The sequence below is a fragment of the Manis javanica genome, chromosome 7 (genome assembly GCF_040802235.1).
Source record: "Manis javanica isolate MJ-LG chromosome 7, MJ_LKY, whole genome shotgun sequence".
Classification (NCBI taxonomy): Eukaryota; Metazoa; Chordata; class Mammalia; order Pholidota; family Manidae; genus Manis; species Manis javanica.
In genome coordinates, this window is record NC_133162.1 from 109,510,030 (window position 1) to 109,533,779 (window position 23,750).

Here is a 23,750-nt window from a genome sequence, read left to right on the forward strand (position 1 = left end):
TCCCTCTCCCTCCTGCTGGGAGCTGGGGGGAGGTGTGCTCGGGTCCCGCCAGGCCGGGGGTTGTATCTTACCCCTTTCACCAGGCGCTGGGCTCTCGCACGTGTGGATGTAGTCTGGCTGTTGTCCTGTGTCTTCTGGTCTCTCTTTTAAGATTAGTTGTATTTTTTGTATTTTCAAAAATATATATGTTTTTGGGAGTAGATTCCCACTGTCCTACTCACACCGCCATGTTGGCTGTTCCATAATATTCTTTAATTATTCTTTTAATCCATGGGATAAGTAGCAATGGTGCCTTCTCATTTCTGATATGAGTAGTTTGTGTCTTCTCTTTCTTTCTCAGTTAGATGCTCATTTTTTTAATTCTGGACAAATGTATATATATATATATATATTTATATATATTCCATTCTTGAAGGAAAGGTATAGAAATGCATGTTGTAGAAGAGCATTGGACATTTTGCCTTTGTTGGTGAACAATGTGAGCAATATATAGAAAGGAACCCGATCACTGTTATGCACAGGTATGCACTGTATGGTAATGAGGAGACTATTGGCTACCAGATTATTGATGGCCTACTCTGTGCCCCAAACAATGAACAGTATTCTATATTCTTTCTTATAAATTTAAACAACTACCCAAGATGGAGATTAAGCTTTTTTTACAAAGAAAACTCATACTTATATAAATTATATTTCCAAGGTTACAAAAGGAAAAAAAAAGAAGAGCTTCTGGTTGATAGTTAATAGAAAACAGTTTCACACTCTGGGAGAAAGTAGAGGAAGCCTGAAAGAAGATACAAGAACTGGATAGAAAAAAATGGAAACAAGACAGCTTCAAAAGCTGTGCCTCCTTCCTTAGAGTGTACATTTAAATCCCTCATATGATTGGTGTTAGGCTTTCCTTGCATGAGATGGGAGTAAGGCTGGTAGGAGGTGTGTATGGGGGAGCCCTAGCAGACTGTGTTTAAATGCTTGAGGTAAGGGAACAGATTTCTTGACTGAGCTATTGTAGATCTCAACATTATTTACCATTCAGAGTATTTCTTTATTTGAATTTTCAATCCTGATGAAACATTTCTACAGTCACAGGAAAGCCCCATGGCATTTTGTAATTCCCAGCTGATTTAATGTTTTCAATAGTCAGTCAAGCTTCTGATAGCTGTTACTTTTCTCCTCTGGAACCCTGGAGAAATACTGTGCTGGAGTATTATGATGGTGAATTAGTGGTCCGTGTTAGATTTCTGAGAGGCATGAGAGCAACTTCCTCTGCAGCTGCACATCTGAGAGTCATGGGTAAGGGCCTGAACCCCAGGTTTTGGATCTCCAGTAATAAACAGTTCTCAGTGTCAGGTTGGTCTGATGAGTCTTAACTAGAAAGAGCTTAAAAATTCTAATGCCTAAAGGTTCACCCTAGAGGAGTAAAACCAGAATCTCTGAGATGGGGCCTAGGCATTCACACACACACACACACACACACACACACACACACACACACACACACACAAAATCATATTCGATTTTAATATATAGGCAAGTTTAGAACAATTCTTTCAAGGCATTAACAAGGGAAGGATACCAGTTTGATATGAGCTAAGTGGGTGGAGGCTAGGTGTGCTGGGTCCAAGGTTCATCAAATTTTGTTTGAGGTCTTTGGACTATTAGATACTCTGAGGACTTTTAGTGGGGGTTGCTCAGGATGATTCACTGAGAAATTTATTTTGGAGATAGAGGTTATCTACAAAGAGGAAAGGGATCAGACATTCAAACCAGCTTCCCAAGTGGGTATAATCCACATTCCAATGCCGACCAACCTACATAGTCAGTATTCCACTGCACTCTGAAGCAGGGCTCCACAAACTGTAGCCTTTAGACTTAATCTGGTTTGTTTTTGCATGGACCATGAGTCAAAAACAGTGGTCACATTTTTAATGTGTAAAGAAAAGATGGGAAGAAGAATAACATTTGGTAAATAGGAAACTTCAATTTTCATAAATAAAGTTTTCTTGGATCAGAGCCATACTTATTTGTTTGCAGATAGTCTATGACTGTTTTCACCCTATAAGACAGAGTTGAACTGTGACTGAACAGACTTTATGAGTCATAAAATCTAAAATATTTACAATGTAGACCTTCTGTTAGGTTCCTAGCACTGCTGTAACAAATTAACACAAACTTGGTGGCATAAAACAACAAAATCTATTTTTTCACTGTTCTGGAGGCCAAACGTCCAAAATAAGGTTTTGGCAGAGCTCCCTACCTCCAGCAGGTCTGATTGTGTCCTCTGCCTCTCCCAGCTCCTGGTCACTCCAGGCGTTCCTTGGTTTATGGCTGCATTACTCCAGCCTTGGCCTCAGTTTTCATGTGGTTGGTTCTCTGGCTGTTTCTCCCCTCTGAAACAGACATTTGTCATTGTATTTAGAGGATAAACCAGTATGATCTCATTGAGACTCTTAATTAGACCTGCAAAGACCTTTGTTCCAAATTAGGTCACATTCAGTTTCAAGTGAGGAATAGCTTTAGGGGCACACTATCTAATCCACTAGAGCCCTTTATAGTAAACATTTTTCCTGATCTAGTATTTTAACTCCCATAAAAATGACAATGTGGGGAGAGCGATGGTTGTGAGAACTTTTGCGTGATGCCATGGTGGGCTTCTGTTTCACCCAGAAGGAAAAGGGAAGCCTACAGGTAGGTGAATGATCTTTGCAGACAGTGAGGAGGGTGCTATTGGTAAAAGATGGGTGAAGTCCACTCACATCATTCCTCATTTTCCAACAACTCTTCCTCGAAGGATGCCATTATGTCAAGTGACTTGACAACAAGTCTAGAGACTTCCTTGCAAAAGTGACCTCGGGTTTCACAAACACCAGTAAATGCAAAGAATCAATAACATGAAGCAGAAACTGTATCTAAGTAACCAATGTGGCTTTATTAAACAGCCCACTGACAGACACATCTGCTTTTTATTGTTCTTTATATGGGTATGTAAAATTGAGTCCTTGCCAAAAGTTAGAGAAAATCAAGGGAAATGAGTAAGTCTCTCCGTATATCCAGAGGGTGTCCTGGTGGCTCTCTAGGAATGTGGGGGCTGGGATAGTAGCAGAATCTGGTGGCATGACTTCCTTCTGCATACTGAGCCTATGACTCTTTCTTTAAAGGCCCCTGTAAGAGAGGAAACACACTGGGTGTTCAGTTATGAATATAGCACCTCAAAGGTAGCTAGAGCTCAGCCTGTAACTGTGGTGCCACTGTAGACATCTGCCCATCCGTAAGCCAGGCATCCCACAGGTGGAGAAAACAAAAGATAGCCTTGGGCCAAAAGGAGGGGCTGTACCAGCACCCAGATTTCTAGACAGAGGACTCAGGCAGTTTGGATGCCTGCCCCTTGTATGGATCTGTGATTAAGAGGCTGAGAAGACATTTGGCTTCTTGGCTGGTTGCTGGGTGAGGAGTAAGAGGCAGAAATGCCATCTTTTTGTGGTGTCACTGCAGATAACAAGAAAGGTACAACCCAGGAATTTGGAAGCAGCATCGGGGAGTATTCACAATAATAGAAACTCTTAATAATGAATATGAAACATCTGATTTTCCTCCATGGAAATTGTTTTAATGGAGGAAATGTAACCCAGGAGATAGTTACTGGTGAGATCTGAGTGATATTTGAAGTATAAGTAAGGGCTTTATAATATATCCTAAAAAAACGATGGCAATTTAATAAAGCTATATAATAGTAAATATATAGCGTGTATGTATTATGTATGTTCATAAATGTGTGTATACATATAAACATGAGCCTACATGTATGTATATGCACACACACATAGTACTATATAAATATATCTGTTTAAATATAAAAGTATATATATAATGAAACTATATATGTAAATACATGCATAAATATAGTTAATGCATATAACTATGAAATCAACAGGATGGAAGGTAAACCTGACCCTTAGGGAATTGTTTGGGTGAGGAGTTAATGAAGGTCTGATGCCTGGTGAAATTCACGGAGCATGTGAACCTGGTAAGGCACAGGAATCCTGGCCAAATGGCATGATGACTCTAGACATTTTTGTTGTTGTGAGGACACTTTAACAGAACCTCCAGATGTGAATATGAAGGCAATATGCTATTGTCCATGCACAGGGCTTTCCCCAGATGGATCAGGAAAGCCAGGCAAATCGATTACACAGCAGATTCCTTTCCCCATAACTTTTATATAGCTGAACGCAGACTAAATTGAACACTTTTTCCTAAAAAAATATTTACTATTTTCTTCCTAACAACTAAATGCAATGAAGAAATCTAAAATAAGATGTTTGAATTGTGATATGGTATTCTCCATAGAAATAAAAAAGTGTTAATTCAGTGGAATCAGCTCATGTAATTACTTGTTTCCTTCTAGATCTAGATTTATTCTTTTTTTGCTCATACATTTGGTTTTCACAAGATAGATACCCATATTTTCTTATTCAAGTATTTGTTGCAAAACATTCTAGAGCTGGAATTTTAGTTTTAGAGAGATGCAGGCCTGGTCTTTCTATCTCATTCTGAAGAAAAGAACATGAGAATATGAGAAGTCAATGAACTATCTAGGCTGTGTGGCTACCTGGATGGTAGTACAAGTAAGTGTCTCTGCCCTGCTGTCACTTAGAACTGAATGACCTAGACCTCCAAAATGTACTGCTGTACCCCTTATAAGGGTCATGACACACTCTTTTGTGAGCATAAGATTCCATTTGAATGAGGATTCTTTCCTTTTTCTTGAGGAGGAAGGTAGGTATGACTCAGACTGCGACAGGAAAAAATTTTCTTCGATACTGCATAGGGGAAAAGTTGAACCTTATTCTTAGGCATGATTCTGAGAGAATTTACAGTGCTTGCAGTGAACTGGCCCTGATACATTGAGACCAAATGGGAAGGGGATGATAAATATATCAGATCCAAATCAGGAAAGGAATATTTCTCCTGTTTCTATAATTAGAAAAATGTGGGGAGTCAGGAAAAACAGCCCAAGTTGGATGTTTGGATAACATAGTTGAGGAACAGGTAGAGTGATGCAAAGAAAGAGGGGCAACTAGGAACTGTGGGATGTGAGACAGATGGTAAAGAGCTATTGCCTTGGTTTATATTGGATCTCTTTGGCATTTTTTAAGAAATGCCTGTGAAGATATGAATGGTGATTAATAAGTTTTAAATGTTGTGTTTCTGTGAATGTGCATCTGTAGAGAGACATAGGTGTGTACTTATGTTCAAATAACAGAACCGATAATCATTTGAATACATGTGCAACTTAAGATTTGTTTGTTAGATTGCTTTCTGGTTTACAGTAGCCTTAACCAGGGAGGGTATAGCTTTCTCCCTTCCCAGATGAGCAAGATGAGGGAGGGAATTAAATAGTTTAGATTTTTCAGGAGGCTGTGTATAGTCGATGAGATTCACTTGGGGAGAGGAGGCTTTGGACAAGTGCAGAAAGAGTGGTTTGGACCTCTAACACACAACGTGGGTGTGTGAGATGCTGATAGACACATGCATCGCAATGTGATGCTCCTGCCCGTTAACACCACATCTTCAGTTAAATCATGTTAAAGCTGCACTGGATTCTTCTGAAAGCCAAGTAGAGACTGAGCTCTGTTTCAGGTTAGGTTCAGGGTGGGAAGATGGGTCTGCGATGAACTGAAATATTCTTCTTAAGTTTAGGAACAAATATAAAGGGAGTAATGGGAAATTGAGTTGCCTGATTTTGAGATTATGTGGTGGACATTAGGATTTGCTTAAATAATATAATCAAGGATCAAAACAAGGTTATCTAAACTGTTAAAACATTAAAATAGTTCCACCACAAAAACAAAAGCAAAAATAAACAAAGTGGAAAAACTCCTGAGACTAGGGGCACGCAGAGAACAAAGTACTTCCCACAGAAAGACCAAAGTATGGGACATGCTTAGTCCAAGAAAGAGTAAAACACTGACTTTCTCTTACAGGAAAAATGAAACTACAGAACCCCTAAGCATTCTGTAGAATAAACCGGCAGCCTGCCTATCAGTGGCTACATAGATGGTTGGCAAGTAGTTATTGTCTAAGAAAGAAAGAAATGGAAAAATCAAAAGTAAGTAGACGATGAGGGGAATGGTGCCAAGTAATTTTGTTTTAAAAACAGTAAACTGACACAAAGAAATCTGGACACTTTCTCTGTCTTTGCAAATATCAGAAAGAGGCTTCTGAATCGATAAGAATGTTTGTTTATCCTTAAAATGAGCCAAATAATAGCAACAGTGGGCAGAGGACTGTGCATGAAAAAAGAGGATGGGAAATCAGGGACATTTTTTTGTGAGGAAATGCTATTGTCCATGCACAGGACTTTCCCCAGAGGGATCAGGACACCCAGGCAAAGCGATTACACAGTAGATTTTTATGTAGCTGAACTCAGACTGAACTGAACACTTTTTCCTTTAAAAGAGATAGAAAAAAAAAGTCTCAGGAAAGCAGTTCATGATGAGGAGGGTGGCGGTGTGGTAAAGAACTTATGGCGTGCTAGTGATAACAGCAAACCTAACATTTATTGATTATATCTGCTAGACAATATGCTAAAGTACTCTATATACATTATTTCACTTAATCCTTATAACAAATGTGTAAATAGATGATAGCAATATATTTATTTTATAAGAAAAAGGAACAGGTATAAGGAAGTGAAATGACTTTGCCTGAGTTCAAAATTACTGTACTAGCAGTACTACTATTATCAAACAGTTATTAAACACTTATATACCTATAATTATTCTAAGAATTGCTCATACATTAGCCCATTTAACTCATTTAATTCCGTCTGTCAGTAATAATAGCATCCCCATTTTAAAGAGGTCAGTACAAAAAGACTGAGTTGGGTTCTAAATCCAACTAGTAGCTCCTAGAGCCATACATTTAACTTTTGGACTATGCTGCTCATGTATCATTTGCCTGTGAGCTGAACAGGGAAAGATACCCTTAAATTTCTGTGTGCAGTCAACTTATATGATCATGAATTTAAGTTCCCTTCATTGGTGGTGCCAGTCACAGAGGTTTTGATACAGTAAAGAATGATGGAACTAAACCTTGCAGTTATTATCCTTAATGTATTATTAACTTTTACAGATACTGTGAAAAGAATGATATTTAAAGGCATAATTTATGTGAAATTAATTGATTTCTACCATGAAAGATGTGTAGCTTAATATAAAACACAACCATTGGCTTTTCCATGACTATCATAGAAAACATTTAAAAATTTTAAATAGTTTACAAAACATATAAACATTTATTTTTCTTAATAGAATGCTAGAATTTGTGGTACTCACATTTCAGTTTGCATTTCTTTGGAAAGCTTTCACCTCTTCCAAAGGACGTAAGGAAAATGTGATGAGCTTTATGTGAAGTTCAAAGATCAAAATTAAAGCACTTAGCTTTGCGAGATTCTCCCTACCTTTTTGGTGTTAAAGTGTTTTTTCTGTTAGTAGAGTTGCACATAAGTATAAATGTATGTAAATAAATATACACAAATACACACACACGCACAGCTTTGTTAGATCTTAGTTCTCTAAATTCTTTTTTCAGTTTACTTGATGAAATCAAAAAATTTAAAAACGGATGTAATCTATCTCCTTATGTTTTGTAGCAGGGATATAAACTGTCTACTAAAGAAATAATAACATATTCTAAATGATGTTTTGGGAAAGGAAATATGATAATCAAAACAAATTTAAGATGTATTATTTTGACAAAACACATATTCTTACATAAAATGATAAAATTTATGGTTAGTCATTCATAGCTGACATTCACTGACCTTCATTGAACTCCATGCTATGAATAGTAGTGTTCTCGATCCCACTCCCCAGCTCCCATCACAAGTCACTGAGCATTTGTTAAGTTCTAGACGTTTTGTGATGAGAGATTTGAGAATAGAATTCATGGTTACTTGGCATTCCAAGTCTATTGGAGAGGGGAGGCTTTATACAAATAAGTACAGGACAGGTCATCCTGAAAATATAACAAAGAATTAAGGCTGAAAGAATTTACAATTATACAATTAAATTGATACAATTGAAAAACATCCTATTTGATAATAGAAACCATATTCTATGCCAGGTAAGGGGCACAAAATAAAATCTATAGGAGAGCTAGGGTTTGAAGTTAGATAGCAAATGTTTTTAAACTGTGAATGTCCTGTTCTTGGTTCTAAGAAAAAAGGAGTGCTATAACCACAAAAGATTGCTGAAGATAAAGGCACAGACTTCTAGGGCATTTACAAATGTCAGAGTGTCTCTAAGGTATTTGAAGGGCAAACTGCAGAAGGCTTAGATTTAATTTAACTATTCGTTTGAGTTTATAATTATACACCTTTTTGAATTATGGACAGCTACTCATCTAGTTTTTCAATAGATTAATAACTATCTGACCTTACCATGCTAATTTCTCTAAGGAGTCGAGTCTTATTGAAAGAATCAAATGTTGGTACAGATCCATAAAATCATTATTATTCCAGGCATATAATCAGTACTTGTAAAATTTTACCAGTAAATGGATGTTACTGTGTTATTGTAACCAGGATCCTTAAGATTTTGGCAAGAGACTCCATAAGAATTTTTCTCCTTGTTTAAATCAAAACCCCAAGTTTTCCTGACACTAGAAAACTTATCTAGTAAAAATTTACATACAAGGCAAAAGAATACCTCATAATCATTTTTTTCCTTGCTCTAAATGAGTGATCAATATGTTTGTCTTCCCTTATATAAACCTATTTCCCTATTATCTCCTCTTAAGTATGAATGAGTATTGATCAAATACCATAGGGTCAGATTTATCAATACACAAAATAGTCTCTCTGCTTCACCACTTATCTAAGAAGGAGTTACTATGGGAACAGTGGTAGATCTGTAACCAACCCAGTAAAAATATTCCACTTTAAAAGGGATTCCTAGCACTTCATTCCCAAGAACAAGTTTGCTTAAAGACCTGACATTTTCAAATACCAAACATGTAAAAAGTCATTTAAAAGCTGTACTTTTAAAAATGTTTCTCAACATAAAAAAAAATCAACTCTAATTAGGAAGCCTATAAAATATTGATTGATACGAAGCATACTCATTTAGATATTGAGGTCCACATTTAATTTGGCAGGAGTGCAAAATGAATTTATCTATAGATAATCTGCAAAGGTAGATGCAATTACATAATAATTTTTGTTCAGAATTAGCAGCTAATTAACATAAAAAGAAATAAAACGTACAACCAGTAGGCTTGTTCGCACATGCTAACAACTAGCTTGATCTCAAAGTCTACTCACCTCAAATATTTGAGTCTTCTGTCTACTTCTGGACAAGCATAACCGCATAACCAGGGGCCTCTTTCATCTGCATCATTCTATTTTCTAAGAAGTCTATTTTTTTCCCTATCGAAAATATCTTTACCTAGAATAATTAATCTTCAAAGTGATTGAGTAGCAATAATACACTTCACAATGTAGAGATCCTAAATAATCTTCTCCCTAAATGGTGAGGAAGAAAGTAAAAAGTTTGGTCAAGTAATTAAATATTTTATTTAAATGACATAAAACAAATGGTTTTCATTAATACACATCCTGACAATCATTTTGGTATTTTGTATCAGCATTGATACACATTACAATTATAAGAGTATCAGAGTTCAGTAAGTTTCAACATCTTGTATTCCATCTTTTCACAATGCGGTTGTCAATATGACTATCAAATGGTATGAAAAATTCCCTTCTGCTCCCTGTTGAATCTCAAGTACCTAGCAGAGTATTGGACACTAGGTAGTATCAGTACAGATTAGCTGAATGTTCTCATTAGATAGAAGGAATTGAAGAGAAATAAATAGAGCATTAGTAATAATATTTTAGTGCCCACTTATGTAGTACCAGATGCTATTATGCTTTACATTGATTGTCTTACCATGTCACCTATTCTAAGCAAATGTTCAAGATCTAAGACTTGGGATAGAGTAAAATGAATTGTTTAATTAATTGTTAACAATGAGAATTCAACGTTTCATTTTTAATAAGTAACCACAGAGAAACTTTCATTTTTATTTCTAATCCTTTCACCTTTAATTACTGCATTTAGAAAAGTGTCCTTGTCTTGCATAAAATTATTTTCTTCTATGACTATTAAACCCTATTCACAACTATTGTCATCATTTTACTAATTTGTGTAGCATCTGAGTAACAGAAATAATGATCAATACTTTGTCAGGGAAAAAAGGAAAATGCCTCATGGATTTGCAAAGGTTGTAATCTTTTAAGGTAATGATGACATATAAGAAGGCATTTGAAGAGTTGATAAAAAGAAAATTGTTATTATAAGTATTGATTATCCTGTTCTACTTCTCTCTCTAAGAATGAAAAGGGGAAAGGAAATGGCAAAAGGTTTTTCCTGCCAGTAATCTCAACTAAACATACATCTTCAAGTGTTGTTTTCCCAGAGTAATAGCAAAATGAACTAAGGTGTTTTGATTCTTGAGCTCAGAGGACTCCATTCTGATGTAAATTGTTTCTATTATTTCTCCTACTGAGAATGAATGTCTCCAGTGCAGTTACTCTTACATGATTTAATTAATGAGTGTGAATCAAATGTATTCAGAGTTTATCCAAGAATAATGAATTCTAGCAGCATTTATAAGCTATTTGAAATGACTCTCTACCTTGCTGTTGATTCTAAAAGACAAGATCTGCCACCATGTTGTAGACCTAGGCAAACAATAATACACAAACTAGTTTCCCCAGATTTATGGAAAAAGTGAGAGTGACAGTGGTAGAGAAATCAATTTTTTAATGACCTGAGATTGAGCAGTGAGTTTTCTCTGAGACTGTATCACATCTCCCTCCAACTGTACTTGAATCTGTTTCAACATTGATACCTCTGCCTCTGACTTAAAAAAAAAAAAAGATAGTATTGGATTCTAGGTACTATTGTAAAAATTATTTTTTAAAGATTTTGTAACTATTATAAAAAATAAAACAAAACACATGTTACCCATCTTTCACCATTATGGTTTCAGTTCACTTCAATTTGCAAACACCCTCTAATTGTACCTCTACTGGGCGGGCAGAATTCAAAGGCAAAGCCCAGTTCCAGTTCTTCCATGAGCTTATGTTACTTGTAGTGATACTCATTTTGACAGCATGGGTTAATTTTACCTACCAGGAAAGCCATTGATTGGTAGGTTTATAGATGTTTGTACTGCATTATTTTTCACAGAAATCAATCTCTTTGCATTTCACTATATTTAAAGTGTAAGCTCCTTGATGACTGTGTCTACCACTGCTTTCTCCGCAGTGCCTACTGAAGACCTGAGACATATATATTTTAATGCACATGCATTGAACAATGTTTTCTTGTGGAAGGAGAGAAAATTCTTTCCCCAGGTGTTATCATTCCTGAGGGGGAGAAATCAAAGCATTCATGAAATATAGATGTTTATGCCTTCTCTTTCCAAACTGGAGTGTGTTTCTGAGCAATAATTACAACTTTTAAAAAATGCATTGCTACTTATTTATGTAAGTTTCTTCTATTCCATTGTCTAAAAGTTTTTGTTTGGTTTCTTTACCTCTCAAATTGTTTGATGTGAATTGATATGTATTGATCATTCATCCCAAGAGTTCTCAGTGCCTAAGCATGGAACACATAGTAAAAGGAGAAACTATACCATCCTGTTGGAGTAGATTTTAAAATGTCATTGAGTTCAGAAACAGAAACAATCAACAAGTCTTCTTGGCCAGCACGATAAGCTAGGACTTTATACTCCAAGCATGAATTAAAACATTGATCCCAACACTGTAATTTATCAAAAATCCTCTGTGTTCAATTTTTCAGCATTTGCCAAATGTGTTGTCTATATACATGGTAATGATTCCCTTTGAATATTCAAATGTTTGAGCTTTCTATTGCATTTTGTAAATTAAATAGTTTAAAAACGATTTTGGTTTCTGTCTGCAGTTTCACTGTACCTATGCATATTTCCAGGGGGAAAAAATCCTAGGGCAAAATACCTTTGAAATGTAAATCAGTGAAAGGGAGAAAGAAAGTGAGAGAAACCCATTTATCTCATAGAAGCAGTTGTCCATTTCTACTCTCCTGTGTCTCTTGCGACACAGCTGCAGAAGAAGAGGACCCACTCAATCTCTCTAGTTCAGAAAAACCCTCCCTTGCCTTTGTAAATACCTATTGATATGGAGATGTACTACTTCTCTTCACCCCTTGGAAACACTCATTGATATGAAGATGCACCAAGGCCCTAGTGAGAGATTCTGGAAATACTGAAATTTTACCCACAGCCCCACCCATCCAGAAATCTCGCCTTGCAATTTACTCACTGACCATCTTCCATATGGCCCCTGTGTGAGAAAACTACAGCATTGTAACCAGACTAATAATATACAATAACAACAGCAATAAAATCATGATAATCCTCAAACTAAAGGATTCAGCTAGTATCAAAGTCCTACACAGATTAAGTCCATAGCCCACCCATTCCACAGGAAGGAAGGAGCTGCACAGGTAGAGTGTTCAAAGCAATCATCACGGGGCAACTGCAGCCAGGTGTTGGGTCCAGGCCACAAGCACTATAGAAGAAAATAACCTTAAGGGCAATAGGATACATATTTTAATGATACCAGCATAGGCAAATCCTGTCCATCAGGTAGGATGCAAGCAAGAGAGTAGCCCTATGACAGGACAGTGGCAGGAATGGGATCTTGTTCTGGTCTAGTATACCAGATCGTCTTGATCTAGTAAACCAGACTTTCAACCCCCTCCCTGTGGGAGTTACAGATGGGTCAATATATAGGGCTATGGGAGGTACATGCACTGGCCATAAAGTTAAAACAAAACTTCCCAGTAAGATGCTCTTACCTCCTCGGCATTTTGGGTACAGTACTGTGATCATTGGAGGCCACTCTATTGTTACATCAGGAATACACAGGAGGCCAGCTTCCAGGCCATTACCCCAAGGTGCCAGAAAGACCAGCCATCAGTGGTCCATGTGTTGATATGTCCAGGGCCACATCCACTCAACAGAGTCTCCAGGGTTTAATGTAATCGGGGCTGGCAGCAGGATATTTGTCTGCTGGCCATATCTTAATTTCAATATCTCCTCTTTGGTTTGCACATATAGTTGCACAGAAGAGGTATCAATGTGTGTTAGCATATCTACAGGGCTCAAGGTCCCTTTTTGGGGCTTTTCATTCAAATGCCATAGCACTGTCCATAAGCGAACTGAACAGCCTGGTAGACTATTCGTGTCCAACTTTAGGCCAGATTTCAACAAACCATTGTACCTTTCTATATACCTGCCCCATTAGGGTTATATGGTACATGAAACTTCCACTTTATTACTAAATGCTGGACATGTAATGCATGTCCAATAAAGTGGGTGCTTTGATTGCTCTCAATCCCTGTGGCTGGCTATAGGCTGAAAAGAGATCCTCTAGGCTCCTCTTGGTGGTTTGCTGATCTGTATAACGTGCAAGAAAGCAACCAATAGTCCAGTAGCTGTGTCTACACAAGTCGTGGCATACCAATATCCTTCTGATATGGGCAGAGGCCCAAAATCATCTATCTGCTACCTGACAATGGGTATCGGCCCCTCTGCTATTGTCCCATGTTGCTGCTCACAAGGCACTTCTTTCGGGCTCTGCTGACTTCTTCAAAGGTTAACAGTAAGCCCCACCAATGGGCTACAGCCCACATTGTCTTTGCCCCGTGTGCAACAAACACTGATGTAACCACTGGGACACATCAGAGGCAGGATTTCCTTCTAGGTAATGCACTTGGGCCTATGTGTCTGCTTCATCATTCCCTAGAGATGCCAAAGACAAATGGCCAGTCACATGATACATGGTAACTGTTTTAGTCTGAACAGAGGCCTGTAGCTCTTGACCCCAAAGGAGCCAGAGATCAACCATCCAGTTGGCATGGTACCATGTCAGTAGCAACAGGGTCAAGCTCCAATAGATGGCCCAGCTCTCAGTGCGGACAACTATAGGGGAGGGGTCCTGGCTGATCACAAGCCACACAGCCTGCAACTCTGCCCATTGGATGCTCTTCCCCTCACCATCCTCTATCCATATTATTTCAATCTTAGGATGGAAAGCAACAGCCCACCATGTCAGGAGTTGCCCACAACTGGAGCCAAACATCTTCAGGTGTAGGGGCTTTTCCCTCCTGGTAGGGAGTCTCAGCTACCAATGGCTCAAAAGCAAGTTTTTCCTGTTTTCCACTGGTATATGTCACTGGCCAGTATAAGCATTGGAGTTCTCCACTTAAGGGATTAGTAGAGAGTGCTATGCTGCTGTATGTAGCTGTCTGTGATATGCAACTCTGTGGCCTTCGGGTACAGTCTCACACCCACCCTGCAATGTGATAAGTGGTTATTACCTTGGTCAGAGCTGCTCCACTGATGGGCTCTGTAGCCAGCAAGACCTTGTATGTAGAAGCCAGTTGCTTCTCTATCAAGTTGTAATGGACCTCTGCTCCTTTCCATAGTTGTGACCAGAATCCAATGGGTTGGCATGTCCATTCAAGCCACTGCCAAAGGCCCCATCCATAACCATCTTCAGTTACATGAACATCTAGCTCACAGAGCCTTGATGAGTCCATTACATTCAAGGCATGTGTGGCCTTGACTGCTTGCTTAGCAGCAGTAAAAGCAGCTGCACATGTCTCATCCCAGTCCCATGTGATGCCCTTTCATACCAATCAGTAGAAGGACTTCAGAATTTGTGCCAAGTGCAGGAAAAACTTTCTTCAATAGCCCCAAATACCTAAAAACCTGTTATACTGCCACAGTGGTTGGGGTAGGGAATGCCTGGACCTTGTCTGTTATTGCTTCAGAAATAACTTTAGTTTTACCCAAACAGACAACCCCCAAGAATTTTACAGATACACCTGGTGCCTGAACCTTGGTGCTGTTCACAGCCTATCATTTCTCCTATAAATGTTGCAGCATTCTAGGACCTGCCCTTTCTAAATATGAAAGAGAATCAGATGTGAGCATAATATCAGCATAGTGATACAACCGCACTGTTTGCGCTTTCTTCCATGTGGTCAAGTCCTGGACTACAAGTCCATGACAGATGGTGGGACTGTGGAGGTATTCCTGTGGAAGGACAATGAATGTCCACTGCTGGCCTTCCCATGTGAAGGCAAACTGTTTCTGAGTTTCCTGTGCTATGTCGATAGAGAAGAAAGCATTAGCAATACCCACAACATAATGATACATCCCTAGTTCATGACTGAGGGTGTCAAGAATGGCTGCTATAGAGGGGACAGCAGCATGCAAAGGGGTGTGACTTTAATCAATTCTCTGTAGTCCACAGTTATATGCCAGGAGCCATCTGGCTTCTTCACTGGCCACACTGGGGAATTAAAAGAACTATGAGTGGGCTTTATGATGCCCACATTCTCCAACTCTTATAGAGTTTCCCTAATTTCCTTGTGGTCCCCAGGCAATTGATATTGCTTCATATTTGTCACCTGCTGAGGTATAGGCAGAGCTACATGTGGGTGCTTAGCATGTCCCCTCAGAACTGCCTTTACCACACATACCCTCAGTCTGATCTCAGACTGAGGTCTGTAACCACAGGCTCTGCAGGATATCTATCCCCAAAATATATTCAGGGATGGGATAAATGTGCACAGTATACTCCTTTGGGGGTAAATGCCTTATCCCCAATGGGATATGGGCTTTCTTTACTTTAATTGCCTTACCCCCATAGCAATATATCACAGCAGGGGTCCTGGGAAAATGCTCAGGGTTACCATAAATCAGAGAATATTCAGATCCTGTGTCCACCATCGCCAGTCCACTTTGTACATTCATGGGGGACCAATGAATTGCTAATTCTATATGTGGCCTCTGGTTCACACCACATCCCCCAAGGTGGGGACCTTGGTCCCATCCCCTGCAGTGGAACCACAATGTCCAGTGATCATCCTGTGGGAGTGAAGGTCCAGGTGGAGCCCGAGTACTGTCCCCCTGGAAGTCTCGCAGGGAGACAGACTCTACATGGGGCTTTGACTCCAGTTTCTGTGTCCTAGACCTCAGCGGCTGGAACTGCTGTTCTGGCTGTAATTGGTGCCACAATTCTAACAAGATCCTATTTGGCTGCCCAACAAGTTTTTCTTTCACTACCCCAGCCTTTATCAAATCAATCCACATCTGGGTCCTCAAGACCTTCACAGGGCACTTTACACCTCTTCTTTCAGTTTTGGCCGTATTTCTTTCTGTGATCTTACTTGTTTCAAGCTCCCCCAGATCTGCTAAAGTATGAGTATCTTCACGTATGGGTTGCCCTAGGTGGGAGGCAAGAATAATCACTAGGGACCCAAAGAGAGATGTGGGAGCTGTATGCAGCACCAGATTTCTCATTCCTATGGTGAACAAATCCTCATTGGGGCCCTGAGGGTTCATATTATAGGTAATATTTCTCATGCCCAGCTCCTATAACACCTGCTGGAATTCTGCATACATTTTCCAGCTAGTGGTTAAGTATGGTAAATCACCCTGATTAGGCCAAACTGCCCTGATGGCTGCTGCCAGTCAGTCTTAGAAGTACCTGATTCTCTGAGGTGTGACAGGCACTTTGCAAATGCTGCTGGAAGGAAGGATGAATTGTTAGGGAAGCCAGTCTACCCATTTCATGGAGTTCTCCACATCCTGGGGAGGGGGCAACTCCTACCCCTGAGGAGCCTGCAGATGTTGTGTTTTTATTTTATTAATTACAACCAGGTGGGCCTTTAATACAAGAGAGGCTGATACCTCCGGTGGTAGCCTTGACAACAGATTGGCCCTTGGCCTCACCTCCTCATCCTCTCCCAACATCTCATCTACCACCTCCAGGCCTGAAGGCACCACTCTTTCCTCCCCCTCCACCACAGCCTCCTGCAGTGTGAATTCTCTAGCTGCCTCCTCCATCGCTGCTAACTTATCTTTCAGGAGTACGACCCATCTTCTCAATAATTGTCTCTCTTTCTTAAGGGCATCCTATATGTCATCACTCAGCTCTTCCAAGCAATGAGGAAGTGTGTCTCTCTCCTGCCAAAGTCTCTTTCTCTCCTCAATAGCCTTCTCTCTCTCCTCAATAACACTTTCTACTCTCTCACAGAAAAGAGACCCTATAGACCCAGAGGCTTCATGGCCATTGAGGGCTTCTAATCAGTCTTCTATCTCATGGAGGCCTAACTCTATAGCTTTGGGTGTCTCCACCCTTCTGCATTCTGGGGAAGGCCCCACCCCTCTAGGAGGTGCTTTACCCTGGACCAATTCCCCACTAGGGGCTCCCCAGTTTGAAGCCTGACAGATAGGGGGCTCCTGGGTGAAGCTCCACCTTCTACCACTGGAGCCACTGGAGTCTCCCCACTATTCACAGGGGGAGTTCTGGAAATCTCCCCACCATCTCTAGGGGCATCCCACCCAAGGGTTGCACCCATGTAGGCAGATTTTATGTTCAGAGGTCCTGCTGACTACTGCCAGATATAACTCCAGTGGGAGAATCCTGGGGCCAAATACCTTTGAAACCAAAATCACTCAGAGGGAGAAATAAAGTAGAAGAAACCCATTTTTTTTTTTTTACAAGCAATCATCCACATCTGCTTTCCCATGTCTCTCATGACCCAGCTGTACAATAAGAGGTCCCACCCAACCTCTCTGCTCCAGATAAACCTTGCTCACTCTTGTAATTACCTATTGATATGGAGATGGCTACTTCACTCCATCCATTGGCAGCACCCATTGATATGGAGATGCACTAAGGCCAGGTGAAAGATTCTGGAAATATTGCAATTTTACCCACACTATATGTTGTTTCTTTAGGGATCTTTCTACTTCTGATTGGGGGTATGGGGGTGACCTTCTCTGTGAGCATGTATCTACTTCTACTAGTTATTACAGAAATACAGACCATGAAACAGCATGTCTTTGACAAGTATGAATTTAAAATAAAATCCAAAAAACAAAGTATCTGTTGGATAGATACACATTTTCTGTTGTTTAATTCAGGAAAAAAAACTTGATCTTTGTATTACTCAAGATAGTTTTCACATGTTGCCACTTAAAATTTATCACAGGAGTAAATGTAATTAGTGAAAAAAAATTTCAGAAGAATTGTCAAATTTATTTAAGTAGTATTTACTAATCTCAAGGGCAGTAGATTTTAGCTCCTTATTCTAATATTCTGAGTGGATTTGTAACTGCCTATCTTTGAAGGGCAACTTCAGTTTTGTTTTTTCTCACCATCATTAATTAATGGGATTTAGAATTCTAAGAAATGGTTTTTAGGAAAGGAGCAACAGACAGGATATCTACCAAAAACCCTCTCTAATTCAGAGTACTTGATATATAACTAAGCTAAGTTGATAATATATTTCAAATACAGATTTCTAAAACTATTGTTATTTTTAAGTATACATTATAATAAGAAAGTGAAAAACATAGGGTATAACTGTAGAATCTAAGCATTTAGTGAAGACAGCAGGTTAGCCTAAGCACAGCCATCTTAAGAAGCCCAGAGGCCATTTTCTGAATAGGTGACTCAGAAAGGCCTTGAAAAACAAGGTGAAAAACAAGTTAATCAATCATAAGCACCGACAGTAGTGACCTTTAGTTAGTTAACCTCGTGTGGGTTACTCATACATGCCAAGAAACCACCCTAACATGATCTTATCTTGCTAAATTCCCAGGATGTGGCACCAGCCTGAAAAGTTATGTGCTTATGGAAAAATACTGCCTTTTTGAAAATGCTATATAAACCCTTGGCTTTGAGTGCTCGAGGTCCTTGTTGAGACCCGCTGCGTCGGGTTGACACTTGGACCCCAGCTAGCTGGTTCCTGAATAAATTCCTCTTGCTTGTTGCATCAAGAGACGCCTTTCATGAGTGATTTGGGGCGGCGTCCTCCTCTGGGAGAATCCAACATTTGGGGGTTCGTCCGGGATCGTGCGCTCACCCCGCTTCACTCCCGAAGTCGCTCTTGGAGGAAGAGGTAAGATTAGTGGCGCCTTGAGTTGTCTGTGTTCTGTTTTCTGTTTTTCAGTGAGACCGGTTGAAATTCTGAAAGGGGTACCTTCTATCTGGCAGTCATCCCAATCCCATAAAGGGGTCGAGACTGCGGTCGGTAGACGTACTTGGAGCACCACAGGCTGCAACCCTGGGGGACGCCTCGGGGAGATTGGAGGGCCAGGGATGCCTGGTGGCCTCTCACCTGTTTTTCCAGCAAGGTGAATCTGATGAGATAGGGTTGATTTTAGGGCGCCAAGAGTATCAACCCACTGATTCTTTTCAGTTTTTGGTTAAAAATCTGAAGAAAACAAAAAGCGGCCACTGTATGTCTAATCTGTGTGTGTCTCTGTTTTTTGTGTCTTTCACATGTCTAATAATTATTACACTGACAATGGGACAGACGGTGACGACCCCACTTAGTCTGACGTTAGATCATTGGACAGAAGTAAGGACTAGGGCACATAATTTGTCAGTAGAAGTTAAGAAAAGACCTTGGCAGACTTTCTGCATCTCCGAAATGGCCCACCTTCAATGTTGGGTGGCCCCCGGAGGGGACTTTTGATCTCTCCACTTTATTAGCAGTAAAAGCTGTTGTCTTCCAGGATTCGTCTCAAGGACACCCAGAGCAGCAACCCTACATTGTAGTCTGGCAAGAGTTGGTGGAGAACCCACCGCCCTGGGTAAAGCCCTGGGTGCAAAAGAAAATGGGCCCTCAAGTTTTAGCTGCCCAGACCCAACCTCAGAGCAAGGAAAAAGAAACTACTAAAGTTCACCCTGACACTCAAGATTTGCTTATGGTTGATGATCCCCCTCCTTACCCTCCTGCCCCTACGGCACCCCTGGCCCCCGGCACCGCCAGCTCCGGCACCAGCTCCGGCACCCCCGGCACCTTCAGTCTCTGATGCCAAGGCAGTGGGGCCGGCTCCGGGACCTGCCCAGGGAACTCGGCACCACCGAGGGGCCACCTTGGACCCACCGGGTATTTTTCCTCTCCGGTCTTATGGAGTTCCCATCCTCGGGGAAGAGGGGGACCCACCTTTCCAACCTCTGCAATATTGGCCATTTTCCTCTGCCGATTTATATAATTGGAAAGCTAACCACCCTCCCTTTTCAGAGGAACCACAAAGACTAACTGGGCTGATAGAGTCCCTGATGTTTTCTCACCAACCCACTTGGGATGACTGTCAGCAGCTTTTGCAGGTGCTCTTCACCATGGAAGAGAGAGAGAGGATCCTCCTGGAGGCACGAAAGAACATGCCTGGACGACCATCGCAACTCCCTCATGACATAGAGAGGGGTTTCCTGTTGACCAGACCCAACTGGGACTTTAATTCTCCAGAAGGTAGGGAGCAACTAATCATCTATCGCCAGGCTCTGGTGGCGGGTCTCCGTGGGGCTGCAAGACGCCCCACCAATTTGGCCAAGGTAAGAGAGGTCAGTCAGGGAGCCACTGAGGCACCCGCAGTGTTCTTAGAATGCCTGATGGAAGCCTTCAGGCAGTATACTCCCTTTGATCCCACTTCTGAGGAGCACAGCGCTTCAGTGGCCCTTGCTTTTATCGGACAGTCAGCACCCGACATTAGAAAGAAGCTTCAGAGATTAGAGGGCCTACAGGATCTATCATTCAAAGATTTAGTAAAAGAAGCTGAGAAAGTTTATCACAAGAGGGAGACTGAGGAAGAGAAAGAGTTAAGGAAAGAGAAGGAAAGAGAAAGTAAAGAGGAAAAAAGAGATAGGAGGCATGAGAAGAATTTAACAAGGATCTTGGCCGCAGTAGTAGAAGGTAAGGGACGGCCGCCCTCTAGTGGCAGAACTAGTAAGGCAGGGCACCTGGGCAACCGGACCCCTTTAGAGAAGGACCAGTGTGCATACTGCAAAGAAAAGGGGCACTGGGTGAAAGAATGCCCTAAGAAGCCACCGTGGGGACCTCTGAAGAAGGTGTTGTCTCTGCTAGAGGATGAAGATTAGGGAAGACGGGGCTCAGAGCCCCTCCCCAAGCTCAGGGTAACCCTGAAGGTGGAGGGGCAACCCGTGAGTTTCTGGTGGACACCGGTGCTCAACATTCTGTACTGACCCAAGCTAGGGGCCCCCTCTCTGGCAAAAAGTCTTGGGTGCTCAGGGCTACAGGCCAGAAACAATATGCATGGACTACCCAAAGAACGGTAGACTTAGGAGTGGGACAAGTAAACCACTCATTCCTTGTCATACCGGAATGCCCCACACCCCTGTTAGGAAGAGACATCTTGACCAAAGTCGGGGCCCAAATATCCTTTCAGGCTGAAGACACTCGAGTGACTAATCGGGAGAAAAAACCTTTGGGCCTAAGTATCCTGACCATAAGATTAGAAGACAAGTACCGCCTTTTTAAGGAACCAGAACCCTCCCGAGTCAGTCAGGGGTGGCTTAACCAGTTTCCAGGGGCCTGGGCGGAGACGGCGGGTATGGGGCTTGCTGTAAACCAGCCCCTGGTGGTCATAGAATTGAAAGCCTCAGCCTTACCAGTAACTGTGAGACAATATCCAATGAGTAAAGAAGCCAGAGATGGAATTAGGCCCCATATCCAGAGGCTCATAGAGCAGGGGATATTAGTAAAATGTAAATCCCCATGGAACACTCCCTTGCTGCCTATAAAGCAAGTGGGAACAGGAGATTATCGACCAGTGCAAGATTTAAGAGAAGTTAATAAGAGGATACAGGACATTCATCCCACTGTGCTGAACCCTTATAACCTGCTAAGCTCTCTGGCCCCGGAAAACACCTGGTATACAGTCTTAGATTTAAAAGATGCCTTCTTTTGTTTGCGCCTGCACCAGAGTAGCCAACCGCTGTTTGCTTTTGAGTGGAAAGACCCCTCCACAGGAACTACTGGACAATTGACCTGGACTCGCTTGCAACAAGGATTCAAGAATTCACCCACCCTCTTTGACGAGACTTTACATCAGGACTTGGCCTTTTACCGAGCCTCCAACCCACAGGTAACTTTGTTACAATATGTCGATGACTTGTTGATAGCAGCCCCTACTCAGAAAGCCTGCCAAGAGGCCACTGGAGCCCTTTTGACTGAACTTGCTAAATTGGGGTATAGGGCATCTGCCAAAAAGGCACAGATCTGCCAACAACAAGTGACTTATTTGGGATATTCCCTGAAAGAGGGGAAAAGGTGGCTTACTGAAGCCCGAAAGCAGACTGTGACGCAGATCCCGGTTCCCACTACTCCGTGCCAGGTTCGCGAGTTTCTGGGGACGGCAGGGTTTTGTAGACTGTGGATACCCGGATATGCCACCTTAGCCGCCCCTCTGTATCCCCTAACCAAAGGGGCGGCCCTGTTTGTTTGGGGACCTGAACAACAGCAGGCCTTTGATGATATTAAGAAGGCCCTCCTGTCGGCACCCGCTCTGGCATTGCCAGATGTGACTAAGCTGTTTGTCCTTTTTGTGGATGAACGGAGCGGAGTGGCTCGAGGAGTGTTGACCCAACAATGGGGACCTTGGAAGAGACCTGTCGCCTACTTGTCAAAGAAATTGGACCCAGTGAGTAGCGGATGGCCTGCCTGTTTGAGAGTAGTGGCGGCCGTGGCCCTCTTGGTTAAAGATTCTGACAAACTAACGCTGGGACAAAAGCTCGTTGTGGTTGCTCCACATGCGCTGGAAAGCATAATTCGGCAAACACCCGAAAGATGGATGTCGAACGCCAGAATGACTCACTACCAAACCTTGCTCCTAAATCGCAATCGTGTGGAATTTGCCCCTCCCGCCATCCTAAACCCGGCTACTCTGCTCCCCGATCCGGGGAAAGAAGTACTCCATACCTGCCAGGAAATCCTGGCTGAGGAGACAGGGACCCGCTGGGACTTACGAGATCAGCCCCTGGAAGGACCAGGACTCCTGACTTGGTACACAGATGGGAGCAGTTACATCATGGGAGGTAAGAGGATGGCGGGAGCTGCAGTAGTGGATGATGACCGGATTGTGTGGGCCAGCGGACTCCCAATGGGCACTTCTGCACAGTGAGCAGAACTTGTCACCCTGACTCAGGCTCTAAGGATGGCAGAAGGTAAGAGACTTAACGTCTACAGTGACAGCCGATACACTTTTGCCACCGCTCATATACACGGGGCTATTTATAGACAGAGAGGGCTGTTAACTTCTGCCAGGAAAGATGTTAAAAACAAACAGGAAATTTCAGATTTGTTGGAAGCCATCCATAGGCCTAAGGAAGTAGCGATAATACATTGCCCTGGACATCAGAAAGATGACCTCTCCAATAGCTCAAGGAAACCGGAGGGCAGACCAAGCCACAAAACAAGCAGCTCAGGGAATGAACATCTTACCCCTCCAGGTGCACCCGGAAGCAACATGTATCAAGAGCTTCCAGTATACACCTGAGGATCTCGCTTGGATGGACAAACTGGGGATCCAAAAATCTTCACCCCTTGGAACATATAAGTCAGGAAATGGGAAAAATATTCTGCCCCAGAAAGAGGCAGGAGAATATTTGAGGCAATTACATCAATTGACACATTTAGGGGCCAAGAACCTAAAAGCCCTGGTTCGACACTCCCCTTATCATATCATTGGTTTGGAAAAAATGGCAGACGAGGTGGTGAAGAATTGTGTTCCTTGCCAATTAGTAAATGTGAATAAACATCAAATGATATGCGGAAAAAGGCTTCGTGGAGATTGACCGGGAGCTTACT